The sequence below is a fragment of the Arachis duranensis genome, chromosome 9, assembly GCF_000817695.3.
Source record: "Arachis duranensis cultivar V14167 chromosome 9, aradu.V14167.gnm2.J7QH, whole genome shotgun sequence".
Taxonomy (NCBI): domain Eukaryota; kingdom Viridiplantae; phylum Streptophyta; class Magnoliopsida; order Fabales; family Fabaceae; genus Arachis; species Arachis duranensis.
In genome coordinates, this window is record NC_029780.3 from 15,504,477 (window position 1) to 15,512,525 (window position 8,049).

Below are 8,049 nucleotides of genomic sequence, written 5' to 3' on the forward strand. Positions count from 1 at the left end.
AGTTAATCTATATATGCCTACATGTTGTACTAAAGTTAAATATCTCATTATTAATAATTAGTTTTTCTCATACAATCATAGTGTTAGGTAAAAAAACATTGAAACTATTGCCACGATGAGCTAGTTTTCACTCTAAGTAACAACACAAAAATCTCCAGACTAATTAATCACCAATTTTTTCAATGAGATTTAGGATGTCTTCTCTTTCAACTTGGGTATATACTTTGTCTTTCATTATCCATTTTTTAAATAATATATATTGTGAGATTGAAAAATAAACTAAACTAGTTATGTTGTATTAATTAGACGGTATAAGATAAAAAAAAATTAGCTAAAAGAAAAAATGATTGCTATATTAAGAATGGTAGAAAAAAAAAGGTAACTTACAACATTTTTCAGGTAAGGACTTTAGAAGTTCTAAATCTCAGAAAAGGACTCTCCCAACAAATTATAAATAGCAACATTTTTTTAAGAAATCATGCCATCAACACTTTTTAAGTTTTATCATCATATTCCATTCTTTTTTTTCTTTGTTATATATTATTATTCTTACTCTTTCATATTTTGCTCATACTCACTCATTTACTACTCATCATCATGACGACTGTCTTCGCTGAACAAGATGATGATCGTTTTGGTAATGTTTTTTAAAATTTTTATTTTAGATGTATTTTTAAAAATTAATTTTCTCTCTTTATTGTATCATATAGAGAAGCCTAAAACTTATTTTTTATTATTGTAATAACTGCTTCATTCATTTAAATGTTGAGTATTTAAGTATTAAAATAATAAATAAAAGAAAAAAATGATTTGTAGATAAGTTAAAAATAAATAACTGTTATTTATTTATTTTAAATTCCTTTTTTCAAGTTTAATATAAACCGAGTTTTTTACTATTCTCGTAATTTTATATTGGTCTTAGTGCATTCCTATCTATATTAAACTGTTTTTTTTTTCAAAAAAAAAAAAGGAAATACACGGTTAGNNTGGGTAACTATATGTCGGTTTTTTTTAATTAATTTTTTAGTTATTTAGTTTATTCTAAAATTACAGGGAATGATGAAGAAGAAAAGATGGCACCCATAGATGAGAAAGAACTTGCGTTGGACCGTGGATTTGTGGTGCCACATTTCAACTCATTTGGCCACAGATTTAGGTTCATTTCTTCATATAATTATAATTATAATAATTATTGTTATTTTCACTGTTTGTGTCCCCATTCACCCATTATAATTTATAGCCATCAAGGATCATATTAATCAGAGTACCAGATATTAAACTTAATATTCTTTTATAAAATATTTGGAATTTTAACATATTATAGGAACAATAGTTTTAATATTTATGTTCTCAAAGATGCTTTGTCCAAATTCTTTTAGTTAAATTAAATTTAAATTGACACACAAAAAAGTGTTAAATTGACTCTCTACTTTAACATTTTCTTTTATTTTTCTCAATATGTATTTTTTGGGCCTTTTTCAATAAGGGATTAAACTTTTTAGTCTTTCGTTAGGCCTATTAAGTTATGACATTCATTTGTTAATATTTAGTCCAGGCCCATCAAATCACAAATTTTGGAATTCTTATATGATATATAGAATTGTGTTTTGTGTTAATAAAAAAATTATTGTGGAAATGAAAAACAGTCCAAACAAATTAAAAATAAAGTTGTGAATCAAAGAAACCATAAATTGGTGCCTTCTTTAGGCCTGACAAGTATTTTTTGTATCATTTTATCACAATTATAAAGTAAATAAAAGGGTACAAATATTAATTTGAAACTTCAGTCTTTTAATTAAATTGTTGTAGAATAACACCATGGTAGTTGGTACGCCCCCAATTTCATTTGCACTTGGTACACATCAAATAAATCATATTTTTGGCTCTTAGAATGTTTAAATATGGTTAAATTATTATTATTATTATTATTATTATTATTATTATTATTATTATTATTATTATTATTATTATTATTATTATTATTATTATGAGACAAGAAGGAGTGGAGAACTTTTATAGAAAAAACCATACTTATCAATGCTATGATTTCGTAAGCATCTATAAAAAATTCTTGATCACATGTTTAACTTTAATTTCAAATATATTAAAATTTAAATTTTTTATATACCGGTGAAGAAAATAAGAGAGGAGTATGAAAATTTGAATAAGGCAGGGATGAGCATATGGAAATGTTGTGAACTTCTTGGTAAAATAGTGGATGAAAGTGAACCTGATTTAGATGAATCTCAAATTTATTCAAATTTAATATTTGTTGCAAACAGTTGAAGCTATAAGAAAGGATTACCCTAATGAAGATTGGCTTCACTTAACTGGCTTTATCCATGGTACGCTTTAATATAATTGATTTTAAAATTTAATTTATAATGTTGTACTTGCATTGTTAATTAATTATTATGCCATAATTAATTTAATCAATTTGTTTGGATATAGATCTTGGCAAGGTGCTTCTGTTTTCTAGTTTTGGAGAACTTCTACAATGGGCTGTTGTAGGTCAGTGATTTTTCATCATGATATATATAAGATTTAATAAAAATTGAATTTACTTTTAATTATAAAATTAGTTTCATTAAAAAATAAAAAAAAAGATTTGAATAAGTTTCTCTAAAAAGATAAGCCTTGTTTTTCATAATAATAATAATAATAATAATAAACTTTTTGTTTGAAATATCTTATTTAATTGGATTTGGATCTTCTAAAGTTTGAATTTCACTTTAGAAAGTAAAGTGTGATCTCTCACCATTAATTTTATATGTGGGACTAAGAATAAATATGAAAGAGAAACTATTCAGGATAGAAAATCACAATTTATTCTTTAAAGTTAAATTCAAACTTTAGAGGATCCAAATCGTATTTAATCTATACTCACCAATCATGTACAGGTGATATATTTCAAATAGGTTGCAAATTTGATGAATCCAATGTCCATCAGAAGGTAAAAATCTATCCAAATTTTGTTTTCTTCAATTAAACAAGATTCTGAAAATTAATTTTACAAACTAACATATATTTATTTATATGTTGAATTTTTTCATAATTCAGTATTTCAAAGAAAATCCAGATTATAACAATCCTGTATTCAACATTAAATATGGGATTTATTCTGAAAAATGTGGACTTAATAATGTGATGATGTCATGGGAACATGATGATTATATGTATCTTGTAAGCACCCCATCAAATCTTAAATAATATAATTTAATTATTTTATATATAAATTTCAAATAAATTAAAAGTTTGAAATTTGGATGTTGTCTATATATATAGGTGGTAAAGGGGAATAAGACTACTCTGCCCTCAGCTGCTTTGTTCATTATTAGATATGGGTTTGGATTTTCTAAAATTTAAATTTTATTTTAGGGAGTAAAGTATAATTTTTTATCCTTTGAATGATTTCTCTTTCATATTTATTTTTGGTCCTACCTATGAAATAAATGGTAAAAGATCACACTTTACTCTCTAAAGTAAAATTCAAACTTTAGAAAATTCAAAATCTATTAGATACCATTCCTTATATGGTAAGTGCCCAATTAGAAACTAATTAAAGTTAAAATTTTGTAAATTTATATAACTAATTATTCAAATGGTTAATTCATAATTCATAATTTTACTATTTGGTACACTATGATTTATTTTGCAGCATTACACAGGGAAGGAGCATATAAGCACTTGATGAATGATGAGGATGTTGAGAATCTGAAATGGGTTCACATTATAACATTATTACATATGTTTTATTTTATTTTATTTCAATTATTTATCTATGGATAATGGTGGTTATTACTAATTAATTTTTGCATTATGTAGCAAATATGACCTATAGGCTATACAGCAAGAGCAACGTTTGAATTGATGTTGAAAAAGTCAAACCATACTATCTCTCCCTCGTTGAGAAGGTAATAATCAACAAAAATGCTATGCAAGAAATTAAACCTTTTATTTCCTAATAATTCAATAAAAAGATTTTAGTTTTTTAAACTTAAAATTAACACTTATGTGTCTTCCTTTTTTTGTGTGCAGTATTTTCCTACTGCAAAGCTGAGGTGGTAAAATGTTGAATTGGAGCTATAAATATTGCTTAAAGTGCCAATAATAATTTAGTATGATAATGTATCATAGTCTATATGGAGAAGAGAATCAATTTTTATTTTACAAAATAAAGTATATTTTTTATCCTTTAAATTTAATAAAAATTTTAAAAATATTTTTAAATTTTATTTTGTTTTAGTTTTGTTTTAGAAATTTTTTATTTGTATCAAATATACTACTTGACAGTTAATTTTTTAAAAAATTTAAGATTAATTTAATAATTTTATAAAAATAACCATTAACACAAATAAATCAAGCATAGTTTTTGTACATTATTGTTAGATTGATTTTAAATTTTTTAAAAATTTAGTCATCGAAAGAATATTTGATGCAAATAAAAATTTTTTGGGACAAAATTGAAACAAAATATAATTTAAAGATATTTTAAAACTTTTGTCAAACTTCAAAAACAAAAAATATACTTTATCCATAATTAAAATATTATTGTGTGTTTGTATTTGGTGCTAAATACTTAAATATCATTGTATGAAATAATTATATTAAGGTTTTTTTATTTTCTCTTCTTAAATTCTCTTCTCTAGTTTGATCAAATTTTCAATAATAAAGTGTTTTGCGTTATAATATATGTCATGATAATATTCGATATTTATAAAAAATTCTATTAACTACTATCATAAATCCTAAGCTACTAACAATCAACTACATTGGGGTTATGTATATATATAAGTAAATATTTATTTTTACTTTTGTGCCTCTTTGACGTATGAGGAGAACTAGATTTTTATATATGTATTTTGGACTTTGGGTTATGTATATATATAAGTAAATATTCTCCAGTCAGCCTTAGCTTCGCAGGTTGAGTCAGGAGTTTGTTATTTTGTACTCTTAACCCTCTACTCTTGTTTTCTGTATATATATGTTATGTACCTCAGTTTTCTTCATACGCAAGTGATGAGCGGATATTTTATATGCTTTTTGGGGGTAATTTCATGTAAATTTTAGTGTGTTTTAGTTAGTTTTTAATATATTTTTATTAGTTTTTTAGCAAAATTCATATTTCTGGAGTTTACTATGAGTTTGTGTATTTTTTTTGTGATTTTAGGTACTTTTTTGCTGAAATTGAAGGAGCTGAGTTAAAATTTGATTCAGGCTGAAAAAGGACTGCTGATGTTGTTGGATTCTGACCTCCCTGCACTCGGAATGGATTTTTTGGAGTTATAGAAGTCCAATTGGCGCGCTCTCAATTGGGTTGGAAAGTAGACATCTAGGGCTTTCCAGCAATATATAATAGTTCATACTTTGCGCGAAGAAAGACGACGTAAACTGGCGTTAAACGCTAGTTCCATGTTGCAGTCTGCCGTTCAGCGCCAGAAATAGGTTGCAAGTGGGAGTTCAACGCCAGAAACAGGTTACAACCTGGCGTTCAACTCCAGAAACAGCTCAGGCATGTGAGAAGCTTAAGTCTTAGCCCCAGCACACACCAAGTGGGCCCCAGAAGTGGATTTCTGCACTATCCATCTTAGTTTACTCATTTTCTGTAAACCTAGGTTACTAGTTTAGTATTTAAACAACTTTTAGAGATTTATTTTGTATCTCATGACATTTTTAGATCTGAATTATATACTCTTTGACAGCATGAGTCTCTAAACTCCATTGTTGGGGTAAGGAGCTCTGCAGTGTCTCGATGAATTAATGCAATTATTATGTTTTCCATTTAAACATGCTTGTTCCTATCTAAGATGTTCATTCGCGCTTCACTATGAAGAAGGTGATGATCCGTGACACTCATCACCTTCCTCAATCCACGAACGTGTGCCTGACAACCACCTCCGTTCTACATCAGATTGAATGAGTATCTCTTAGATTTCTTAATCAGAATCTTCGTGGTATAATCTAGAATTGATAGCGGCATTCATGAGAATCCGGAAAGTCTAAACCTTGTCTGTGGTATTCCGAGTAGGATTCAAGGATTGAATGGCTGTGACGAGCTTCAAACTCGCGATTGTTGGGTGTGATGACAAACGCAAAAGAATCAATGGATTCTATTCCGATGTGATCGAGAACCAACAGATGATTAGTCATGCTGTGACAGAGCATTTGGACCATTTTCACTGAGAGGATGGGAAGTAGTCATTGACAATAGTGACGCCCTACATACAGCTTGCCATGGAAGGAACTTTGCACTTTTGAAAGTGAAGAAGCATTATGTTACACGAATTCAGAAGACAAAGCATCTCCAAAACTCCAACATATTCTCCATTATTGAGTAGCAATTACTTATTTTATGCACTTTCACTTTTTACAATTGAGGCTAAAGAATCCTATTGGTATCCTGACTAAGAATAATAAGATAACCATAACTTGCTTCAAGCCAACAATCTCCATGGGATTCGACCCTTACTCACGTAAGGTATTACTTGGACGACCCAATGCACTTGCTGGTTAGTTGTGCGGATTGCAAAAGTGTGATTGCAATTTCGTGCACCATGTTTTTGGCGCCGTTGCCGGGGATTGTTCGAGTTTGGACAACTAAAGGTTTATTTTGTTGCTTAGATTAGGAATAATTGATTTTTGATGCTATGGAGTCATTAAATCTGAGTCCTTTATTTTCTTTTCAAAAATTTTTCAAAAATATTAATTTTTTCCTTATTAATTTTTAATTTTTATGTGAGTTTAGTTTTATATTTTAAGTTTGGTGTCAATTGCATATTTTATATTTTCCTTTAAATTTTCGAATTGCATGTTATTTATTTTTCCTTAATCTTCAAATTGTTCTTGCCAAATTTTCTTGTTTGATCTTTGGTTTTTTCTATTTTTGTGTTTTTTGTGTTTTTCTTGTGCTTTTTCAAAATTTTAGTTTTCAAAAATATATTTTTTATATACAATATTAAAATACGTTACATTTATAGCTCAGTTGGCTAGAGCGTTGGCTTATGTTCTTGGCAATTGGGTATCTTATTTTTAAAATCTTTTTTAAAAATAATTTTTCTTTGATTGAATCTTGTGCCAAACTTTAAGTTTGGTGTTTTCTTGTTAATTTTCTTTAATTTTTGAAAATTTATTTTGGTTTTCTAAAAATTTTAAGTTTGGTGTTCTTTCTTTTGTTCTTGTTGTTCTTGTGAATCTTCAAGGTGTTCTTGAGTCTTCCTTGTGTTTTGATCTTAAAATTATTAAGTTTGGTGTTCCTTCGTATTTTCCCTCCAAAATTTTTGAAAACAAGGAGCATTAGATCTAAAAATTTTTAAGTCTTATGTCTTCTGTGTGTTTTCCTCTTTCATCATAAAATTCAAAATTCAAAAAAATATCTTTTCTAACTAATTTTAAGCCATCTTTTCAAAATTTTTTAAAAAAAATTTAGATTTCAATTTCAAAAATATCCTAACCACTTTCTCTCTCCTCACTTTTTTGAAAATCTTTATAAAGTATTTTTTATTTCTCTCTCCTCACTTTTTCGAAAATCTTCATAAAATATTTTTAATTTTTTTATTTTCGTTTTTATTTATTTTTATTTTCATTGTTGTCTTTATTTTATCTTATTTTATTATTATTATTTCAAAATTTTTCTATATAATAAAATAAATAAAATAAATTCACATCATCTCCCTTTCTCCATTATGGACTTAAGTAGAAATGAACAGTCCAGAAGGACTCTGAGGTCATATGCTAACCCCACTACTGCTTCATACGGGAGTAGTATCTGTATACCCTCTATTGGAGTCAGTAGTTTTGAGTTGAATCCTCAGCTCATTATCATGGTGCAGAAAAGTTGCCAGTATTCCGGTCTTCCACAAGAAGAACCTACAGAGTTTCTGGCACAATTTTTACAAATTGTTGACACAGTACATGATAAAGAAGTAGATCAGGATGTCTACAGATTATTACTGTTTCCATTTGTTGTAAAGGACCAAGCTAAGAGGTGGTTAAATAACCAACCTAAGGACAGCATAAAGACATGGAAACAGCTGTCAGAAAAATTCCTGA

At 27.6% G+C, this 8,049-nt stretch overlaps 1 pseudogene; it reads left to right on the forward strand.

Annotated features, from left to right (window-relative positions):
- Window positions 1-1,086: 1,086 nt before the first annotated feature.
- LOC107464835 (probable inositol oxygenase) lies at window positions 1,087-4,068 on the forward strand (annotated as a pseudogene).
- Window positions 4,069-8,049: the final 3,981 nt, after the last annotated feature.